The sequence below is a fragment of the Pelophylax lessonae genome (assembly GCF_965119305.1).
Source record: "Pelophylax lessonae genome assembly, chromosome: 8".
NCBI lineage: Eukaryota > Metazoa > Chordata > Amphibia > Anura > Ranidae > Pelophylax > Pelophylax lessonae.
Window position 1 is genome coordinate 55,262,034 of NC_138775.1, and position 24,833 is coordinate 55,286,866.

At 41.4% G+C, this 24,833-nt stretch overlaps 1 protein-coding gene across 8 annotated transcripts in view; it reads right to left on the reverse strand.

Annotated features, from left to right (window-relative positions):
• The window catches only part of MAGI1 (membrane associated guanylate kinase, WW and PDZ domain containing 1), a gene marked incomplete at its 5' end in the record, with an annotated part of 797,934 nt that overhangs the window by 305,929 nt on the left and 467,172 nt on the right, over window positions 1-24,833 (reverse strand). The window contains one exon of one of the 8 annotated variants that reach the window (XM_082266003.1): window positions 5,558-5,823. The exons of the other annotated variants lie outside the window; for them this stretch is intronic. Of the gene's footprint in view, window positions 1-5,557; window positions 5,824-24,833 lie in introns of those variants that run through there. 8 annotated transcript variants of the gene reach the window in all.

Here is a 24,833-nt window from a genome sequence, read left to right on the forward strand (position 1 = left end):
GCAAGTGCCTCCTACTCTAATGAGTTAGTATCTGTTGTTTGTGGTTACCAGGGTGTGTAAGGCTCGACTAAAAGTACCCCCCAGACATCAGAGAGAGATCTGCTGACTAAAACATTTAATCACCAGCACACCATCCTTGTCTCAAGAATAGACACTTCATTGAATCATGTTTGACACTACAAAAACTAGCATTTTGTGGTCACTCAGGTTGACACCTTGATTAAAGGGGGCCTTTGTAGCCCCAAAACATTGGTTCTTTGTAACGTTCAGAATGATTTCATAAAGTGTGTATTCCCGAATCAAACATGGTGTTCTGGGGATTTTTTTTTTCTGATTTGGTGAAAATAAGGTCATCTTATGACTGCAGCACTAAATACCAAATCTAGTAGCCCATGTTTTTATGGTGTGCAACCAACTTTAAAACTTTCAGTAGAATCAGTTATCTATTCACTGAGTGTTGTCACAATTGCACCTGACAATACAGGGGAATCAAGGAAAACAGAAAGTTGTCAAACTACAATACACGTATAAATGTTTTCTGGTATAAATTTGAATGGCTAAGTCCATGAATGTGCGTATTCTGTTAAAGATCATTCAATCCGCACATAAATAGAACATTTTTCAAGATGTAGATTTGAAAATTCATACCAGGCCAGTTGACATTTAGGTAATATCTAGTCAAAGGCGAGTAAAATGATTGTTCATGGAAGACCCTTTCCACGATACGGGCACCAAAATGTCAAAAACGTTAATTTCTCTATCGTCCATTGACAGACGCAGCTCTTATACTTCTTATGAATCAGTTTTTACCAAGGTCCTGGCCCCAGTGTTGGCCTTGTTACGTCAGAGAGGGAAGTAACGTACTGGGGTCTTTGTGGGCATATACAAAGACCCCACTACGTTACCTCCCTCTCCGACGTAACAAGGCCAACACTGGGGCCAGGGCCTTGGTAAAAACCGATGGATAAGAAGTATGAGAGCTGCGTCTGTCAATGGACTCAAGAGAAAAGGCTTTTATGGTAAGTTCTTACAAAAATCCAGTTTTCTCCATAGCTTCCCTATAACATCGACTGCATGGGCACCTTTAGTGTACAACATTGAGCTGCTTGACCAAACTTAAGCTTGGAAGCAAGCAGACTGACTTATCAAAGATCTGGTTCATCATTTTTGGTGTCACAAGCAAACCTGACAGGTTCTACCAATGTGAATTTCCTGATCAAAGGCAAGCCATATGACTGCATAGAGAGATGCCATCGTGTTCCACTGACGTTGGTTGAATTTTAGAGAGGCATAATAGCTTGGATACAGATAGCCGATACCTGCCATAGTAAACCAAACTTCAGGCAAACATCTAAACACACAGGTGAAATACGGATATGGGCGTTGTTTTACCTGTCAAAGATTTTGTATGTTGTCCATAGAGTTTTGAAGTTTATACGGCCCCTTTACAGCTACAGCAAGGTAAAACTTCAGTAACACTTACAGGTCTTATCTGTCCCCCAACCTGTGACTGGACATTGAAAGGAGAAGCAGAAGACTTTAATTTTGCTCTCTCCTGCTGTTGGCATGCTCTTTGCACTGCAGAACAGCTGATTGGCTTCCAGATATTTACAATGCTTACATTTAAAATATACACTTAATACTGTAGATCTGGATTCAATTGGGACTTCTAAATATGCCTAGAGCTCAGGATTAAGGAATACAGTGGTGCCTTCTCTCTATCCTCAACCTTCTGAATGGACAGTGAAGGAATGGCAGCAGATTGATGTCACCCCTCTGCTCTTTCTTCCTTTTAGAGTGTTTTGGCAGCATATCTGCAAGCAGAAAACCTTATAGACTTTATGTCCTGCTCCTTCCCCTCCTAGTCTGAATGCTGCTATATTGGACAGGCTAATACCAAGAAAGTTCAGTTACTTATTCTTACATAGATTTGAATATGTATTAATAAGTACATAGCTGCATCAGTTTGGTCTTTTATATCTGCCTGAAATTCAGCTTTAGATGGGATGTATAGTCAGAAGTTTTATTTTTTTATCTTAATGTATTGTATGCATTAGGATAAAAACCCTCCTGTGTGCAGCAGCCCCCACCCGAGCTCCCCCCTCATACTTACCTGAGCTCCATCTCTATCCAGCGATGTCCACGAGTGCCTCAGCCGTCTGGGACTTTCTCTCCTGACTGGCTGAGACACAGCAGCAGAGGGGGCTGATTGGATACATGGATCTGCAGCTCGGCTTGGGTGCCCCCATAGCAAGCTGCTTGCTGTGGGGGCACTCAACAGGATGGAGGAGCAAGGAGCTCCAGCCAGGGACCCAAGAAGAGGAGGATCTGGGCTCCCCTGTGCAAATCCACTGCACAGAGCAGGTAAATATAACATGTTTGTTATTTTAATGGAAAAAAATTAGACTTTACAATCACTTTAAGGCCACATGATATCTTTTCTCTTACAGTTTTGCAGCAGTAAAACGCAGTAGAAAGTCGCATTTTGCTTGTGCGTACATACCTCTGGCGTTAATGCATTCTAACGGCCAAAATGTTAATTTATTCTGGCCATTCGATTATTTTAATGTGCGAACTTGCAAATATGCATAAATGTGCCTAGCATTAACATAAGGTTTATACACGTTTAGGTGCAGTTTTTATGCTCAAAAACTCTTCTCCCAAAATACGACTTTAGTTGGGGTCTCTTTCTGCCCCTAAACTACAGAGTGCATGGACACATAGGCTAACACGGAGGGTGTTAAAGTATTAGTAAAGCCTCAAGGTTTTTTGCCTTAATGCATTCTATGCATTAAGAGGTAAAACCTTCTGTGCTACAGCTCCCCCCTTTTTCTTACTTGAGCCTAATCCAATCCAGCAATGTGCACGAGCGCAACAGCTCCAGCCCCTGCCTCTCTCCTCATTGGATAGATTGATAGCAGCAGGAGCCATTGGCTTCAGCTGCTGTCAATCAAATCCAGTGACACAGGAGTGGGGGGCAGGGCCGAGTCCTGCGGTCTGTGTCAATGGACACAGCAGCAGGACTTGGGAGCAAGCCCACACGGGTGCCCCCATAGAAAGCAATTTTATGTGGGGGCACCCGATGAAGAGGAGGGACCTGGAGCACTTGCGGGGCACCCCAGAAGAAGGGGACAGGGGCTGCTCTGTGCAAAATGATTGCACTGAGCAGGTACGTATAGACATGTTTGGTATTTTTAAGAAAACAAAAGGTTTGCAACCACTTTAAGAGTCAAATAATAAAAAAGCTCAAACACCTGTAAAAGTAGCTCAAGTGTGCATAAGCCCAAAGTCTAAAGTAACAACCAGCCTGTTTAAAAAATACCTATGCATTGTAAATGTTGCAACTTGATCCAATCTTTATGTAGCCAAAGGGCTACAACATTTGGCAACATACAATGACAAAATCTTTAGGATCTAAACTCAAAGCACTAAGCCAAACCCGCAAAAGAACATAGGCCAAACGGAAGCAGTCACATAATAGCCATATAAACTGAGACAAGGCCATTGTATGACAGGATCTTAGATAGCAACTGACTCCAGGAATAATTTCCGCTGCTAGCAAGGATGTTACTCTAGCCATTGTAAACTATGCAAATCTGTCTGCTTCCAGATTTATCCAGGAAACAATACCGTGTGGGCAGTATATTTGTTTAAAATGAACTTGAATACAATCAAGGCCCCTTTACACATTATTTAATCAATTAGTTTGCTGCAGTGCTAATTACTGTTATAAAATGGCATAGGTCTAATGGAGGAGTCTAAGGAACCACAAAAGGCGATTTTCCTATGGTGACTTATAATGGATATGTACAACCATGAGTGCTAGGCCTAGCTTGACAGATCTTTGGCCCATGACAAATCCTAGAAGTCAATAAAATTATGATGTTTTTGACCAGTTGCAATAACAAACCCAAGGCCATTAAAATTCCACAAATGTAAAATCTACACATCCCTCCTCTAATGTTCAGCTTTTCATATTAGCATTGCCTGACTGACAACTGTTCCACAGCAAACAAAAATCAATAAGTAACCAGTCCACATGATGAATGGGCAGTTTTAATATACAAGTATAATAAACTAAATTGCATACTAAAACCCTGCTTTTGAAACACAAATACATGCAAATAATGGGTATGCAATATCAAATAAAGTTGAGCATCATACAAAAGTGATGTAAACATTAATTGCATAGTGTACAATATGTAGCAAACACAATTCTCTGCTATAGATCTTCAAATACTGTTTTTTGTATTTTGCATAGGAAAAGTGAAGGATCCTTCAACACTGTATGATGCATGTAACAGAATGAGTTGAGGACAACTGGTAAGGCAAAGAACGCGGATAGAAGAAGGCTTTGAGGGGTGGAAAGATCTTTAGTTGCAGACAAAATCTATGGCTGCTCTTGAGCAACCATGTCATTGCAATACACATAGAAAGGCCTGTCTGTTGATACATTAGGTTATAGGCACTTCTTCCAAAATTATTCCATCCTAGATCTATTCCATTCAAACCCAACAATAGAGCAAATTCCTGGGAAAACGCACCATGTTAGAAACCGACAAAGGACGATAAATAAAATCCCCAGGATTTAGCCCTGGCATCAAAGGCTTTAGAAAAAAAAAAAAAAAAAAGAAGAGAAATCCATTCTCAAAGCATGCAAGTCAACATGGAGTTAAAAGCCCTCCCCACTAAGTAGACTTCCTCACTAGGCTGTCAAGCTTGTGTGTGCAATGAACATTTCATGCGAAAAGGGTTAAATCCGACCCCCACCTTCAGCTAAACACACAAGCAACAAAACAAGCATACAAATGGCAGAAACTCTTTCCAGTTGGGAGATTCTGAATCTTTTAAAGAAAGAAAGGCCGTTTTCACCCAGGAAAGCAAAGGCAATACAGGGACGGCTGAAACCAATGAACCTGTTTCTGCAGGAGATGCTTGGTTAACCGAAAAGGCTGCTGAGAAACGGTGGGGAATTAAATAAAAAAGAAAGAAGAAGACGGCACAATAAGATCTCAACACAAAAGGGACACCCTTTCCATTCCTTTATACCTCTCCATTTTCTCCAGCTGAGAGGCTGCCTCATTCAAACAGCACAAAAAAAGAGCATGCATGCAACAACAAATAATCGCTACATGGTCTTTAGCAGCAGGGCCAATCCTCACGGCTGCAACGGAACAAGAGGCTTCAAAATCAAGGACTTTAAAACAGAATATCATTTTTGCTGCAAAGGCCCCTGTGTCCAGGCAGCTGCGAGCCTCCCTGCGCTTTCAGCTAATGCACTGTGTATAATTTTATGGAAAACATGGCTGATGTAGAAACACTACTCTAAGCTGCAGGGGGAAAAAAAAAAAAGGAAAAAAAAAAGTACTTTGTTTCATCCCTTTCCTCGCAAATGCAGCCAACTTATCGCAGAGAATAGATCTATAGGGCAGCAATTGTTTGGAAAGACGGTGGAGAGAATCCTTGGCTTGATACACAAGTACAATACGCTCGTTAAGTCATTCATTCATTCACGCATTCATTCACTGCTAATAGAAAAAGACAATCTCAGGGTTACCTTATATCAGTGAAAACTTGGTAGGTTTCAAGCCCTCCGGTTGCTCAGCAGCATATATCCAGCGTTTTCAGCTAATCCGTCCATAGTCGAATGCCATCTAACATGCAACTGAGCAAGCCTTTCCCAACAGCTGCCTCTTTTATCAAGCCTACAGGCACAGTGAATTAGTCTCCCCCCTTGCCCATTTAGAGAGCTCAGTCAATGTGTGTTATTCACAATGTGGCTTGTGGAGAGGGACGCTCCTGTCCGTCTGTCCCCCTGGTGAGTGTGTGCATCCGCCCACCTCCACATGGTCTTAGGATAAACAAGGAAAAATCACCCTGGTGGATCACATGATCCTGACACTCAGCAGTAACCCCCGCCTCAACCAACCAAAAGCCCTGAGGGCCTATTTCTAAGGCAGCCCCATAAGGTTCCTAAAGACATGCAGAGTGTCTGTACAGAAACACCATGCATGTCAGACCTACAAAAAAAAAAAACAGGTCCAGTTTAAGTAGGGTCACTCTGTAAGGGGTCGCGTTTGGACTTTTGAAGACTGCAAACACTAGTCAAAATACTTTAACAATCTGATGTTTATTCTAGCAATTAAAGAATATATTTAAAGAAGAAGCAATTTGTTCTAGATTGTAAGCCCTAACGAGCAGGGCCCTCTAGTTCCTCCTGTATTGAATTGTATTGTAACTGTATTGTCTTCCCTCATATTGTAAAGCACTGCGCAAACTGTTGGCGCTATATAAATCCTGTATAATAATAATAATTTCAAATATTGGCAATAGTAATTGATTTCATGCATCAGCCTACTTTAAATCGAAAGTTTTAACCTCGATAAATGTTCCAGCACACGTTTTCTTAACTAATTAGGCCTCATTCACATAGGCGCAAAGAGAGCACAAAGCGTGAAGTATGCTTATTCGAAAGGTGGGCACCAGGGAATAAAAGGTGTCTATGTACAGCCACCTATAAAATCTATGACAGGCAGTAGCTTTAAGCGTGTCACTGCACATTTGAGCGTTTAGATGTACAGGGATGGATGAGCAGCAAACTGTCACACCTGGGCATCTCCCAGCCACATAAGCACAAGTCTGATCAAACTATATGTGCCCTCAATGCTGTGTGAATGAGGCTTTAAGATGGCCTTCCTTCAAAAAATTTTAGAACATTAATTCAGTTTTCAATTCTAGTGGGGTCAATAGGACGATCGTATTTAACCATAGAAAATTTGGAGGAGCAAGATGAAAACATTTTCTCAAACTAACGCAATTCGAACTATGAATGTGATTTTCATTAAGGAAAAGTCATGTTGGGTACATAACCTGTACCCCTAGGAGCAGAATAACACTTGTTGCTGCAACACAAATTTATGTGGGTATATGAGCGTAGCGATTTATTTTGAATGGTACATCAACACACATATACTGTCAGAGAAAACATAGCACACCACAATGTACACATGCTGTGTAATTAAAACAGTGCAGGTGCTTTTTTGTGCATTGAGGCTTGGTGGGAGCTTATTCAAAATGAATGCAAGAAGAGAGGCAGCACCATCTAATGCCTCGCACACACGTACCGATCGTCGGCCGAACGATCGGCCGTCTTTTGTCCAGGGCTGGCGTGTCTGTTGAAAACTGCAAAAGACTGCACACGAATTTTGTCGGCCAACAACAGCCGACTGCAGAAGTGATGTCATGTGATGGTTAACTTTCCTTGTCTTTTTTCTTTTCTGAGCATGCCCAGTCTTGCTAATCTGCTGTCTGTCGGCCGAAATCTGTACTGACTGGCGAACAATCGGCTGTTCTGGTGTTGGCCAACAAAAATTTTAAAGCCTACACGACAGATTCTGTTCGGACGAAAATGCGCTGTCGGCTGTCGGAAGCATCATACTAACAAGCCTACAATCGGCCGATAGGTCGTTGGCCGAATATTTACGGCCGACAATCGGTACGTGTGTACGAGACTTTAATAGCCATAATAAGTAAACAACTCACAAGATGATGGTATGTAAGCTCTTGTCAAAAGAATAAGAGTCCCCGCTGTGTACGACCGGATGGTTGGTGATCCTAGTCAGGGAGGCCGGATGAAGCCTTCGGCTGTGTGGGTGGATAGCAAAATTTCCCGGAGTTTCTCTGAGGATCCTGGGGGAAGCCGACATCCTGGGTGTCACAAGTGCTAGGCATGGCACGGATTCAAAGCATATGCGCTCCTTCTTGATGGCCTGAAGGAGCACGCATGTTCCGAACATGTGACACCCGGGACATTCGGCTCCCCCAGGATCCTCAGACTCGCTCCAGGAAGTGTTGCTATCCACCCACACAGCCGAAGGCTCCATCCGGCCTCCCTGACTAGGATCACCGACCATCCAGTCGTACACAGCGGGGACTCATTCTTTTGACGAGCGCTTACATACCATCATCTTGTGAGTTGTTCGCTTTTTATAGCTATTAAAGTCTCATACTGCTACTCTTAGATGGCGCTGCCTCTCTTCTTGTCTTCCCTGCCGAGTTACTTCTAGCTCCTCTACAGTGGCTGCCACTAAGCTAGCACAATGGACTCTCCCTCTGCGTGACTGTTTGTTGTTGTTTTTATTTATCCAGTTATTGGGACTGATGGGTTTAGCGCACTGGATATCCTACCTTTTGCTATCCTATTTAAAATGAATGGGACGTCTTAACGCAACTCATCTGAATGCATGCAAATGTGTGAATAGGCAATAAGACAGGCTAAAAACAGTATCATTCTGATTAGCAATGAGAAAGATTTAAGCATTTCTAGGGGTATTTGGGTATCATATGGTACATAAACTGGCCAACCTCGAATGTTTCCCTTGTATATAGGTCCAGAGAAATATTTCCAACACACACGTTCTTGGAAATGGCTGCAAGGTAAATGGATGCTACACAAACACCATTTGGAGACTGGAATTCAGAATAAGAGATATGTCGCAAGCCCACCAAGGATCTCCAAAATGGCGTCCAAGCAGTTTACTAAGATAATCACCTCACAACGTAAAGTGGTGACATTTTGGGTCCACGCAGTACCTCTTCTTCAGGCATGTGACTACTGTGAAGAGATCATTTTAATAAAGATAAAAGCCATTTTGGAGGTCCTTGGTGTGCTGGTGCCATATCTCCTAATCCCTCGTAAACAGGTTCCTATTCAGTCTGTTGATAGAAATCTTGTGTACTACTGCCAATTTTTCAAAACCACAGATATCTGCTTGCATATAGTTGGACTGGCAGATGTGGCTTTAGGAAGGTCAGACAGGTGCGTGATGTATCTCATGCACAACTGTTTCCAGCTCCCTCCTGCACACTGTAGCGGTTCAAACGGATCAGATTACAGAAAATGGCACAGATTTCTCTACCTGTGAGCAAGATGGAGAAGAGCTGGAGTTCCCCTGTCTGCCCAAAGCAAAAATCAGAACAAATGTATAAAAGAAAACAAAAAAACAAAAATACCACACCATTTAATCCAACTTTGTGTTTGACCAATACCAATTAAAGGTGCAATTCTGAAGGATTAAATATCATTTTTAAAATATCCTTTTCCTTTCCAATTTATACTTTCAAAACTTTTTCAACTGGGGCAAATTTAGCGAACAAAATTTTTGCCCAAGTCTGTTTCCTGAAGCTCTTGTTATTCCACCTTTTGGAGCCACCATCTTTTTTCTTGTACAGAACATGGGAAGTATAGCCAGGTTGTAAATCACAGTATAAACATCAAAGGCACTTTTCTCTTCCTGTGACAGTCACTGATCTCTGTATAAGTTACCGACTTTCAACAAAAAGTCAAAATTTTAATTCCCCTACCAACTAAGCTGCACATTTTGTGAAACAAGGGAGAATGTAAAGGCCCGTACACACGTACCGATCGTCGGCATACAAACGTCGGTGGACGAAGGATCTGCCGATTGTACGCGTGTTAGTATGGTGCCTCCGACAGATGTCTGCGCACAATCCGCGGACAAAAGTCTTTCTTGCAAACATGAAAATTTTTGTATGCCGACACCAGAACGGACGATTGTTCGCCTGTCAGTACACAATTCGGCCGACAGACCGCAGATTTGCAAGACTGGGCATGCTCAGAAAATAGAAAACACAGGGAAAGTTAACCATTACATGACATCACTTCTGCAGTCGGCGGACAAAATTCTTGTGCTGTCCTTGTGCTGTCTTTGCACTTTTCAGCAGACACCGACATCCCGGGGAGAAAAGAGGAACATTTGTAAGCCGACCATCGGTACGTGTGTACGGGGCTTTAGAAACAACTGATGGAACAGATTATGAAGGTGTACAATGTTTGCATGATAAAATGAACCTTGTTGGCTAGATTGGACCTCAAACTCATTTAATGGATACACCACAATGCTCTGGGGATCTGGGGACGTCCCTTATTTTCTCCACTATCTTGATATTAATTTGCAATAATACCTTTTATAAGCATCAGAATTAGACCAGAAGTGGTGGCGCCATTAAGACATTGTCACAGTGTAAGTGCTGTTATACTAAAGCTACCCATAAAATGAGTCACCTGAATTGGGCATGTTTGGCCAGATTGTGCAACAAACTCGTTTAATGGGTCCACCACAATGCTGTTGGCTATCCAATGACGAACGTGATATGTGGTTGGCCAGGCTAGAAAACTTGCCTAGAATGCTTTATTTCCCTGCTGAGAAAAAAAAATGCCCAGGTGTCCCTTAATTTCTCAATCACCCCTCTCCACTGATTTAAATTTGCAAAGTCAGCAGAGTCCACCGAAACCTAGCAATACAACCGAAGAATTTTGTTTGCAAATTTTCATTTTCGTACTGTTTGTTTGAGTTTCTAACTTTAGTTCGAGTGAAATCAAGGTTTGTTTTCAACCAATTTCGAAGGAGCAGGATGGAAGATTTTCTAATTGTGAATGTGGTATTTGGGAAAAAAGAAAATGTTTCAATTCACCTGGGATTGCATTCAAAAGCTGGTCTGGATGACATTTTATGGGCTTTTGAATACAATCAGTTGACTCAATTAAGGCAAGAAAGAATGTTCTGACAATATTTTTTTCTACGAACATTCGAGCAAAGATCTGTGAATGACCAGCTTTACAAGTTAAGCAAATCATGGCAAATGTAAGGGTTAAATAACTATCACACAGAGAACTTCGGTGCCTGACTGGTAAACTTGACACTGCCATAAAGTAACAGGCTTTTATCTCCTAATCGAGAAAGAACAGCTGTCAGCAACAAACAGTGGACAGGTGAGATGGCTTTTAAATGAAGCTGGTTTCATGCTGTTAACCCTTTTATCAGAGAGTGCTGACCATGCCAAGACCTAATTGAGTCATCTAACAGCCAGTGATATGTAGTAACTTCAAAGCACCAATCACTTTTAAGGACAAATTTGGATTTACAGTTGATAGGGAAACAGTTGTTGGCCACAATATTTAGATTAGCCATTCTCAACTAGAGATCCATTAAACGCAAGGGTTCCTCTAGAGCAGGGATCCTCAAACTATGGCCCTCCAGCTGTTGTGGAACACATCCCATGAGGCATTGTAAAACTCTGACATGCCCAGACATGACTAGGCACGATGGGAATTGTAGTTCCTGAACAGCTGGAGGGCCGTAGTTTGAAGACCCCTGCTCTAGAGGTTGCTAGAAGTAAAATGGAGGTTAACAAAAGGCTGATTTAGAGGGGGCTGAATATTCTGACCACCACCCATACTCAGATTGTATTCTTTTGCTGTTTTTTTTTTTTTTAAATTGGACATATTTGGTGTATGCATAAGTCAAAGTGCGCAAATGAGGAACATGAAGGCTGCAATTTTAACATGGACCAATGCTGTTTACTGGGGTTGGAACCCTGATGAAATAAGCAGACCTGGCCTTTTATTGCTTGAATGAATGAAGAAGGGGACCTGCGCCTTATTTTTATACTTATAGTCCTAGAACGTATAGAATGTACCCATGTACATTTGGGTGTACTCTAGTGTGGGTGCATTGATGACCACTGTAATAATGATTTGGGCTCCCATTAAAAAAAGAATGGCAATGTAGCTACACAGTTTGTGCTATGAAGTAGGCCAAATTTCCATTATAAGACACCCCTGGCCGACGCAAGAATGTCTTCAAATGAGATTTGGGCTGCTCTGCATACACCTGGATCTAGCTGGAAGGAGTGTAACGTCACTCTCAATTAGGGGTCGCGGGTAGAAGACAGGGGTAAGAGAAGTATATAATCAAAATTTCTTCTCTACCGGTACATATTAAGATAGAGCAGAACTACTATCTACTATTGATTTATACGGGGGAAGAGGGCCTGGACATTTTAGGCCGACCTTGCCTTTTACTTTAAAATCTGCTTAAGGCCTCATTCACACAGCTATGGAAGGTCGTGATTAGTGCTCCTGAGAGTCACAGGTGTTTGCATACAGCTGCAGGTAGCATCCTGTACAAATCAATGACAGGTTGATAGATGCCAAGGCTTATCTGACATATCTGAACATTTACATCTGTACTGCTGGGATAGATAAGCAGCCCTGGACTTAAACTGTCTGTGTCTGGGGCTACTCACCCATCCCTGCATGCATGTAACCGCCCGGATATGTGCGTAAATGCATACAGCCACGTTGTCATTGATTTGTACAGGCTGCTAACTCCTATGATTCCTGAGAGTGACACTTATTTGTATGCTATGAGGCTTAAAGTGGTTGTAAAGTTAGAAGGTTGAATGCTTTCTATGCATTAAGATAAAAAAAACCTTCCGTGTGGGACAGCCCCCCTAATACTTACCTGAGCCTCTTCTTAATCCAGCCATGTTGCACAAGAGACTTGGCTGTCAGGGACTTTACCTTCTCATGGACTGAGACAGCAGCGGGGAGCCATTGACTCCCGCTGCTGTCAATCAAACTTAGTGAGCCAATGAAGAGAGTGGGTGGGGCCGAGCCACGACTCTGTATCTAAATGGATACACAAAGCAGCGGCTTGGCTCAGGTGCCTCCATAGCAGGCTGCTTGCTGTGGGGACAGGAGGGAGGAGCCAGGAGAGCCAGCGAGGGACCAAGAGGATCAGGTCTGCTCTGTGCAAAAATACTGCACAGAGCAGATAAGTATATAACATGTTTGTTATTTTTAATAAAATAAAAGTCAAGACTGTAATATCACTTTAAGGTTTTTCCCACCATGCACACTGTCATTTGAACAATCAGCTACATTTGTCTACAGATCTCTTTAGTCAGCTCTAGGTGGAGGGAACAGAATGGAAGGTAAAATGTACAATCTCATCTGTCTACAATATATCGATGATTCATACAACACTTGTTACTATAAACAGCTGCAAAAGCAAATGATAGGGAGACCAACAAGGACACGGTTTATAGGAAACAGCCGAGAATATACGAAGGACCAAATTAGAACAGCTGCAAGTTAGGTTTGGAGTAAATGAGCCTTTACATAAATATTTTTTTTTTTTACATCCCTATAATACACTCTATGTTTGTATAAAGCAGGAAAGGATTTTAATCTCGGTCAGGTTTTTATTGCTATATGTGCTCCCCAACAAATTTAGAAAGTCCAAAATTTTACTGTTTTCCCCGAAACAGGCATAAGGAAGAAAACCTTCAATGGAAACAAATGCTCTGTTGACAATGTATTAAGGGCTCGTTCATATGTGCTACAGCCCTTGCTGCCCATCTGAAAAGTGATCCATAATAGATCAATTTACAGAGTACTTTGACAGATACGGTCGCTTCCTCCTTGTCTAATTTAAGCTTGTAAATGCCACACCACGTTGCAATTGCACGCATTAAATCCAGTTGCAGCACAGTCCAAAGACTTGCATAGGTTACATTTGGTGGCTATAACACCCACCAAATAAGGCATGCGGTCTCATCTTTGCAGCAGCTGCAAAGCATGGTATTGTGGTATGTGTACAGCTCTGAGCAGTTGCATGCCCTCCTTTGGGCAGGTGGTTGTGGAGGTGATAAAACTGTGTCTCAACTGCTTTGATTTACAGCCCCCTAACTGCATATTTAAACAAATCCTAAGAGTGGATTTCTCCTTACATTTGAGAGAACACGTCTAACTTCTAACTAAACTTCCTAAATCCAAAGCTAAAAAAAGCAAAAAAAAACCCCTCAAAACAAAAAAAAAAAAAAAAGACTAGTGTGACAGCGCTTGGCCCTGCCATGGTATGAGTTGAAGAAATGTACAGAGAAATGATTCTCAACATTACAGTTTGAGAAGCACTGTGGGTGGAGAAAGCTGTGATCCGGGCTTCAAGTGTGAAGGTTCCAAAGTGTACTGGGTGGGACAGAGCCTTCAATCCTGTGTATAGATCTAACTGGAGGCCTGCAGGTTGTGTGAGTATACATAGTTACATAGTTAGTCAGGTTGAAAAAAGACACAAGTCCATCGGGTTCAACCAAAAAAAACAAAAACAGTATTGAAAACCCAACCATACAATCCCATATACACAATCCTATACCCGTTGTTGATCCAGAGGAAGGCGAAAATAAACCCCAGCAATGCATGATCCAATTTGCTAAAGCAGGGGAAAAAAATTCCTTCCTGATCCCCCAAGAGGCAATCGGATATTCCCTGGATCAACTTTACCTAAAAAATTTTTTAGTACCCATTTATATTATGTACACCTAGGAAAGAATCCAGACCTTTTTTAAAGCAATCTAGTGAGCTAGCCAGAACCACCTCTGGAGCTCTTACTGTGAAGAAACCTTTCCGTATTTGGAGACGAAATCTGTTTTCCTCTAGACGTAAAGAGTGCCCCCTTGTGCTCTATCCAAGAGACTGCACTCCATGTTGGAGGGGTTCAATGTCAATGGGACTGAGGAAGTTGAGGGAGCTACGTGAGCCTAGGAGACCACAAGAGGTTGGCTAAAACAACCAGGTGAGTCCATGCGCCTGAGGAATCCTACGTCTCAGAGGAGCGAAAGAGTCGGGGGGTGTCAGGAGACCCCCTATCTAGCAGCCAGGAGTGGCGAGTGGGCCCGTTAAGTGAGGTGCTGTAACAAAAGTTCGAGTGAGCCAAGAGAGCCAGGGAGCTGGGTGAAGTAACAGAGTCAGGTGGCTTAGCATTTTCAGTTGTTTTATTTGTGAAGTTGACAATCCTGTGTGGGCAACTGTTGTGTCGTGAACTTAAGTTTCATTTTTCAATAAAAGTGGGCTGCAAACTTTTAAACCTAGTTTGGACTGGTATGATTCCGTAAAATGCATCTACCACATAAGCTAATGAGCCTACAGATCACAAGAGATATACCATTTATGTATTGGATAGTGAGGGAAATTTACATTTCTGTTAGGTTTCTTTCTTCTAAACAATCAGCCCAACTCGCCTAAGTTCCTCACGCGCCTTGAAGATAGTGGGCGCACATGTTCGATAAATCAAAAAGACAGAAGATGGTCAGCACTGCAGGATTGATGGCGACCTTCTGTCCCTTTGGCTTTTCATTTCTGTCTCTAGCCCCTATTGGTGAGATTTTCTCTCACTTCCTGTCCTGTGACGCATGCACCAGAAAAAGAATTGCTGTTGTCTCTACCATCTCATATCAGTGGGCACCTTTACTATTTTATCTGTGTTTTGTCTGTATGCCATGGGATAAAGTATAAAGAAAAAGTCCTCAGCCTTATCGTCAACACTTCCTATGTCACGCCGTGGGTTTCATTTCATGTCAGCACAGGCAGAAATACCAGTACATGATGGAAATATTTTGCACAATATCTCATTTTTTAAAAATTCATAATACTCCAAAGGCAAGCACACCAAAATACTTTGTTTTCAGGTCATGTGAAGGTCGTATGACAACACTTCCTCATCATTTCTTCCAAAAACTCTGTTTTTATGCTTTCACAAAATACCGTGAACTAATGGCCATCATCCCAATTATATCAGACAGAACACATAATACAGTAGAAATGGGACTTTCAAGGCCATAAAGGAGGGATGATCACAAATAATTAAAACAATATCAACATTTTATTAATTCATATGGCTAAAAAAGTATGTATACACACAATATAATACACACAGTTTGGTATTTTGTACATAGTACATTTCTACGGGAATATTTTTTCATGTGTATTATATTGTGTTTATACATACTTTTTTAGCCATATGAATTAATAACATTTTGATATTGTTTTTTAATTATTTGTGATCATCCCTCCTTTATGGCCTTGAAAGTCCCACTTTATTCTTTATTATGTGTTCTCTCTGTTTTATGCTTTTACCCCCAAATTTTTAAATTTTGCTTACCTTAGATTTTAATTACTGTGCATGTTTATCTATGGTCTCTTGAATATATATATACTGTGGATTCTGGGGATCTAAAAAAGGTATTCACAGGAGATATGGAGGCGGCTGAGTGCAACAGAATGAACTTTTTTGCGTTAAAGTGGAGTTCCACCCACTTTTTAACGTTTGCACCCCGTCTTCATAGTTGCATATTAAGGACTCATCCAACTCTTTTATTCATTTTTTTTTCTTTAAGCTTTTTAGCTTATTTCGAAGCTGAAGGTTCTGCTTCCGGTGTACCTCGCCGCGGCGAGGTACGTCATTTCCATCCGCCCAATGGCTCCTGGGATAGAAGTGTCATCAATCCCATGAGTCAATGGGCATCCTCCACTTCAATGAGTGCGCCACGCTTTGTACGCACTGTGCATGCGTCAGATCGGGAGCAAGCAGCACCATATCCCAAAAGGAGCAACGAGTGGGCTTCAGATGCCTACACTAAAGATGGGTGTAAGTATCTAAATTTGACTCTGTATCAGCCTCCTGAACCAATCAGTTTTACTGCAGGGTAGGGAAAATGCTGATTGGAAGAGAGAGCAGAGTGCCAAAGAAATAATCAGTATTTTCTTTTCACTGTTCAATCACAGTGGGAGCCCCCGCTCACATTAAGTGCATCTCTTCTTCTCAAGAGAGAATAAATTCAGTTCCTCTAATCTTTCCTCATAGCTGAGCTCCGCCATGCCTCTTATCAGTTTGGCGCCCTTCTCTGCACTTTCTCCAGTTCCCCGATACCCTTTTTGAGAACTGGTGCCCAAAACTGAACTGCATATTCCAGATGAGGTCTTACTAAGGTTTTAATCGGATCGGCTGATATAGTGTTGCCACTGACAATAAGGGAGCCCATGGAAATGGCAGGATCAGTCCAGTATTTACTAATAAGGAAAACGTGCATGCCTGAAAGCTTCTATACTATGGTCCAAAAATAATTTTAAAGAATATCATAAGGAGGCCCAAGATCACCAGTCGCCATTTAAAGAAGCAAACAGTTCTTTATTAATTAATAGAAACATAGGAAACATAGAAAAGTAACAGCAGAAAAAAGACAGTAGTCAATCGACTCTGCCCATTACTTTGCAAAACAAGGTTCCATACCACAGGCATACTGCCAAACTCTTGGTCCCTCCCACACGGACGTAGGTTTCCTCCATGGTTTGGGGTGGTGGACAGGCCACAGGGATCCAGCAACAAGTGTCTTCACACATAGGTGATTTGAATTGTGGGCGGAACGCCACGATTCTTCCCACGATTTGAGAATCGCGGCAAAACGCAGGAAGATATTGCGATGCCATTATTTCTCAATGGCACCCTAAACGTGGTGTGATTTTGCCGAGATTGACGCACAATACATCGTGCAAACTAAATCGTGGGGCGCTGTTTGCCCAAAATAAGTTCTAGAACTTCTTTTGGGCGACACGCATTCCTCGTTTTTTTTTGCACGATTATGCTGTGCTTTGTCACATGACAATTGTTGCAAAATCCCACCATGTTTAGGGTGCCATTGAGAAATAATGGCATTGCAAACATGTCCTGTCATCCACCTGCGATTTAAATCGCCTTTGTGTGAATGGAGCCTAACTCACAGCTTGAGCCCCTTTGTCCACTTCCTTGACACAGATGCTGCTTTCCCTCTGCTGCCTTTCAAGCCTCCCTCACCTGGGACTTAACCCCTTTGGGATCAGAGTCCCGGTAGTCAGGGTTTGGAGGTTCTTAACACCCAAATCTCTTCGAACCTATGAAAATCAGGGTCTCTAATATAAACAGTACCAGAAATCAGTCCTCTCTCTAGCCAAATTCCCCCAAAACACCTTACTCTGCATGGGTGGGAACGCCTGAGTACAGCAATGTTTCCAAAACTTTCCCCCTTAAAGGGACCATAACTCAAATATCAGGGAAATGTATCTGCCATCTAGGAAACATTCCTGGTGTCCCATACAAGAAATATATACAATAAAAGTTTTGGGTTTAATGACACTTTAAACAAACTGGGTATGTTAATTCTAGAAAAAAATAATAGTCTATAAATATGCTTAGTTTTTTTTTTTTTACTTGAAATTGAAAGAACCATGACATTAGCTGTGATAAGGGGACACCCAAAGCCTTGAAGAGTAACCATTTTGGCACCAGACAAATAGTGGTGATGCACTGAAGGAATGAGAAAAGCATATGCACAAGGAAGGAGGAAGAAGGGAGCCAAAGGTCTGACCTATCCCCAGTTGGAATTAGTACACATCACAAGCCTTAGGGCTCTTTCACATGGGCGTTCCGTATGTCCATTTTTCATCCCATCCGTTTGCGGATGAAAAACGGACATAATGTATCTCTATGTAAATACGGATGTCAGCGGATGATCATCCGCTGACATCCGTTTTTCGTCCGTGCCGTTCAGTTCAGTTTTTTGGAACGGAAGAGAAACCTATGTTTTCTTCCGTTCAAAAAACGGAACGGACGCAAAAACGTATGTCAGTGGTGTCATCCGCTGACATCCGTATTTACATAGAGATACATTATGTCCGTTTTTCATCCGCAAACGGATGGGATGAAAAACGGACAGACGGACCGGATGACACAAGTGTCATCCGTGTCCGTTTCAAAAGAAAAAAAAAGGACCTGATCGGGCGAAAAAAAACTGCCCTTAGGCCTTAGGGCTCTTTCACACGGGCAATCCAATCAGATCTGCCTGTCAGTTTTTTTAGGTGGATCTGATCGGATCCTCCATGCAGCTCTATGGGGCAGCGGATGTCAGCAGAGACATGTCCGCTGACACCCGCTGCCATCCGTATCCGATCCTGTCCGTGAAATCTGGACGGATGGAAACCCTATTTTTCCATCCGTTCAGGGATCGGATCTGATCGGATGAGAGCGGACAGGCGGTCCGCTCTCATCCGATCCCCCATAGAGAGCAGCGGGGGCTGTGACACCTCCCTCTCCGCACTGCAAGCGGAGACGGAGCTGTCATCCGCTGGCTCAGCGGGGATCGGCAGATCGATCCCCGCTGAGCAGCACGGATCCGCCTACGGAGGCGGAAGGTGTGAAAGAGCCCTTAAACAGCCCACTATTAGACAACCTTATCAGTTTAGGACAGCTTTCTCAACTTTCTTTACCCCTGAGGAACCCATAAAATACATTTCTGCCCCCCACCACCACCCTTTACAATGCTGTTAGAACGCCACCCCTTCAGACAGCGAAAAAGATCATTGGTTTCATGCTGTTGGGTCTGCCAAGTGATACTGGACTCAAAGTGTTCAAGAACCATCAGATGGGAGGATAATCACCCCAGTGCAAGGAACCCTTTGTGACTTCTGAAGGAACCCTAGCTGAGAATATCATAGAATATATAAGTGCAGTGGTTGATGCAGACAACCATCCCAATGGCCACTAATGAGCACCAATATGAGGACACCATGGTAGCTAAGTATTGTTAGTGTTAGAACTATATGAAGTGGAGCCTGACCTACTTTGGCTGTTTTCCATTCTTACTATAAATAAGTATGTGATAGTATCTACCAAAGCTTCTTCAAAAAGGTAAAATTCAAAACAAAATGGAAAGCCATGGCAACTAATCAGGGATCCCATTTCAGCGGCAGCCCTCAAATAAGCAGAAACACAATAGGTAGCTGTAGGAGTTACATTTTAGGCATCTCTACTGTATATCTGAAAAAGCATGACAAACTCTTTTCTCTCTCTGGGCCCAGAGCACCTCCTCACTGAATTCCACTAATTGGCTGCTGTTTAATATATTCTACCTCTCCTGACACTTATCTGTCATTTCATTTATGAAAAAGAATTTGGAGCTTTGACAACGGTGACATAATATTTTAATAAATTATTCCATATCTGTCAGAACCACAAGTTCAGTTCTTGAGTAAAAGTACTTTACAAGTGACAAATTACCCAGACTCTACACAGTGCTGCAGAGTAAAGCGTATCTAACCTAAAAACCAAAAAATGAATATATTGCAGCTTACCAGTCCTTAAATGGGGTGGCTGAATTCGTTTTTAATTTCTCAGGCTACAAACATTTCAGCAAGTACAGAAAATACCCATTGGATCTTTCCGGAAATACAATGTACTAATCACTACCTGTCAGTTAAAAGTAAACACAAACATCCTTACTTTCCCCCTGTAGGCTACTACTCTCATCAATCCCTCATGTAATAAAGATGAACAAAGGCAGCAACGTTTGAAGTCCAGCTTGTGTGGCAAACATGGTTCCTCCATTTACAGGCAAAATTCATCACAGAAATTCATCAAAACAATTTCTATAGAACTTCAGTAGCGCAAGGATGGTAGAACCTTCCTATCATAAAGTGCATAGAGTGCCAAATGTCCTTTAATTAGCATCAAACTGATAAAATTTATAAAATTATATACAGCGCTAAAAAAGTCTCTTGTTGTAAACCACAATATGAAGAGGGTCTTGTTCGTGCTGATATAAGGATCACCACAAGATATCACCAACACCAGTGCTGGGAATATGGCCAAAAAAGGCACTCACCGGAAAACCATGCCTAACCACTCTCATGGAATAGGCTGAAAAGGCATAGATAAATCAAACAACTTCCTCCCGGTAATGTTGGCCACTGCAAGCACTCCTCCTCTCACATATAATGCATGGTTCCTCCATTGATACAACTGAGAAAATAAGCATAAATACAAAGGGACAGTAATTGTGCCACTGGCATGATACACCAAAGCTAAGGACTGGTTCGATACAATATATACATTTTTTTTTTTTTTGGGTAGGGGGGTAGAAGGCACTGTAAAGTTAGAATCCTACTTCAAACCTATTTTCTCACTATCTTTCTATAAGCAGCCAGCGCCACTGAATCATTTGAAGGATTTGAACAAGCATGGTCTACCATTAAGTCTATCTCCTCTTCTAGATCATGTCCCAGAATTATTTTTTCTTTTATCTACTTCCATTTAAATCCATTAATATACATAGGCCAGTGTAACACTTTTAGTGGTTTACTCTTGTTTTTTTTTTTTATATACAAGTATATACATCAGACCAAGAACATGGAAAACAAAAGAGCAAAGACGAACAGAGAGGAACAACACTTTTAAATGAATACAGGTTTATTTAGGGCGTATTTATAGCCAAAACCTTTTCTTAAAGTTTTGGAAAGTGTTTGGAAGGATTGAAACTACTGTTAAAATTATTTTTTTTTTTTTTTCCAATTTGCAGTCTCTGTACTCGCTGGGGAGATCCCTTCATAATCTGTTTGTCCTGGTGGCCATCGTCAATTAGCAGACAGAAAGTGATAGGAAATTGACATTTTAAAGTTGTCACTAGAACAAGAAAAGGAGTTAAAGGAAAACCTCCCCAGAAGGACACAGAAAAAATTAACTTTTTAACTAATTTATTACTCTATCCAAAACTAAAAAAAAGTATTACCTTTACATACACTTTAATCTGCTCATAGATACTACAGGGAAGCAGACCTTCATACACTACACTTGTCTAAATTTGCAAGGTTAGCTCTGTCATACCAGCCATATGATTGATCACAAGGTTGGCTCTATCATACCCCCAATTTGATTGGTCATAAGATTGGCTCCGTCATACCACCAATATGTTCAGTTGTAAGGCTGCCTCTGTCTTACCATCAATACTGTAATATATGTCGTAGGGTTGGCCCTGTTGTACCACCATATTGATTAGTCAAAGTTTGCTCTGGTATACCACCAATATGATTGGTCATAAGGCTGGCTCTATGATACCACCAATATGCTCAGTCATAAGGTTGGCTCTACCATCCCACCAATATGATCGGTCATATGATTGTCTCCGTCATACCACAAATATAGTCGGTCGCAAGGTTGGCTTCATCTTACCATCAATAATATCTGTCGTAAGGTTGGCCCTGCTGTACCACCATAATGATCAGTCATAAGGTTTGCTCTGGAATACCACCAATATGATTGGTCATAAGACTGGCTTTGTGATACCACCAATTTGCTCAGTCGTAAGGTTGGCTCTATCATCCCATCAATATGATCAGTCAAAGTTGGCTCAGTCTTACCACCAATAGTATCTCTTGCAAGGTTGGCTCTGTCATAAGGTTGTAGGACATTCTATCTACATGCATGTATGTGAATATATATATATACATATATATATATATATATATATATATATATATATATATTAGAATGTCCTACAAAGGTTGGCTCTGGAATACCACCCATATGATTGCTCATAAGACTGGCCCTGTGATACCAGCAATATGATCTGATGTAGGGTTGACTTTGTCATACCACCAATGTGATTGGTCACATAAGGTCGGGCTCTGCCATGCCACCATAATGATTGGTCTTAAAATTGGCTTGGTTATCCAACAATATGATTGGCTGTGAGCTAGTCATACCACCAAATAAGATCAATTGCAAGGTTGACCCTCTCACACCACCAATATGATCAATTGTTTAATAAAGCATGGTGCACTCTCAGGGGCTAGGTGACAGCAGGTGAATTTAGGCAACTGGCAAGGCCGCAGCTATTACACTTCTGCTGACCTGCAACTGGCAAAACACAAACTTAAGTATAAAGCTCAGACAAAGTAAGCAACGCTAAACAAGGGAGAAAATATGAATCAAACCAAATTTTTGCAATTTTAACCTATATATTTTTTTTTTTTTTTAACCCGATACTTCTAAACCTTCAAACCTGAATCACAGGCATCTACCTTGTCCTCACTCACTGCTGTACACATTGTTATTCTTACTACTAAATTACAGCAGCAGCATAGAGCACAGAAAATATCTATAAGCCACATAGGGTCATAATTTTACTTTAATATCAACAGTCAATAAATATTGAAACTCGAGAAGGGTTATAGATTTCCAGACAATTGTAGTGCACATGGTAAAATAGCAGTAAATACGAATACACAATGAAAGTGATACAGAGAGAAGCGAATTTAGAGTTTCTAATGATCTCAAGTGTTTAAGCAACATGACACCAATAGGGAAAAGGTGGTGATAATTCTTTAATGTGTGATTCTATACAGTAAATGTAAAAGGCCAGATCACAAAACAAGTGCATTATGGGTTGATTCACGCATTAATAAGTTGAATCAATAACACGATGCTAATAGCAAAGAGCTATATTAATTGCAACCAATCAAACAATTTTGTACAGGTCTGGCTTCTGTAAAGTAAAATGAGGTTGCAGTACGTTGCTGCACTTTTGGGGGGCACAGTGGTTAGTATTTACGCCTTTCAGCAATGGTGTCCTTCTTTTGACCCTCAACCATTAACTATATGGAGTTTGCATGTTCTACCCTCATCTTTCCGTGGGTTTCCTCCAGGTATTCCGAGGACATGCTGGTAGGTTAAATGGCGCCTGTTTAAATTGGCTCCAGTAATGTGTGTACAATTTGGCTATTCACATGTGTTATCATATTCTGCCAGCCAAGCCCAGGTTGAAGACATGCATGCACGCTCGATGTCGGCCATTTTAATTATTGGAAAGACAGTTGTATCTATTACATTCTTCTCCCAAGGCTTTCTATATGTGAGTGTTACTCTCCCTTTTGCACTATATTAAATTTTTAACGAGATAACGCTACGTGGGTCATTTTATTTGCATGAAATCCTGATTATCTGAACACTCCTTGGTGTATCTTTCATGAACGAGGGAGGCGGATGTTGCCATATTTTGTCTGGTGCCATTCATCTGATTGAGGGAGCTTCTTCCCATAAATTTTGATTTGACTTCCAATTGTTAAACAAAGTGAATGAGACCTACCTTATTAGGGGGTTGCTACATTAGGGTAAGCGTGGTGGAAAATCACAGGCTGGTGGCATCTTTGCAAGTCTTTCATCAATTTTCATGGATTGAGGGATTTCCTCATCTTTCTCAGTGTTTAATGGGACTGTTTACAAGGACTTTCATTACATTCATTTATTTATTCATCACTAATAGTTCTGCACTTTTTGATTTTTGTTTGTTTGATCTAGTGTCTGGATTGTGCACAGCTGCTGACAATTTTATATGTTTTCATCATTTACGCAGATTTATTTTTTTATATACAGTTGTGCTCCTAAGTTTACATACCCTGGCAGAATTTATGGTTTCTCTGACATTTTCAGAGAATATGAATGATAACACAAAAACTTTTCTTTAACTTATGGTTAGTGTTTGGCTGAAGCCATTTATCAATCAACTGTATGTACTCTTTTTAAATCATAATGACAACAGAAACTACCCAAATGACCCTGATCAAAAGTTTACATACCCTGGTGATTTTGGCTGGATAACATGCACACAAGTTGACACAAAGGGGTTTGAATGGCTATTAAAAGGTAAACATCCTCTCCTGTGATCTTGTAATTAGTGTGTGTATAAAAGGTCAATGAGTTTCTGGACTCCTGACAGACCCTTGCATCTTTCATCCAGTGCTGCACTGGCGTTTCTGGATTCTGAGTCATGGGGAAAGCAAAGGAATTGTTAAAGGATCTGCAGGAAAAGGTCCTTGAACTGTATAAAACAGGAAAGGGATATAAAAGATATCCAAGGAATTGAGAATGCCAATCAGCAGTGTTGAAACTCTAATCAAGAAGTGGAAAAGTAGGGGTTCTGTTGAAACCAAACTAAACTAAAATTTCAGCCACAACTGCCAGGAAAATTGTTTGGGATGCAAAGAAAAACCCACAAATAATTTCAGGTGAAAAACAGAACTCTGAAAACATGTGGTGAAAACATGTGGTGTGGCTGTTTCAAGATGCACAATAAGGAGGCACTTGAAGAAAGATGGGCTGCATGGTCGAGTCACCAGAAGAAAGCCATTACTACGCAAATGCCACAAAGTATCCCGTATACAATACGCCAAACAGCACAGAGGCAAGTCGCCTGACAAGTCGCGCTGGTGTGAATGGAGTCTTATAATAAATGGCTTTGGGCAAACACTAACCATGAGTGAAAGAAACTTTTTTGTGTTATCATTCATATTCTCTGAAAAATGACCAAGAAATTATAAATTCTGCCAG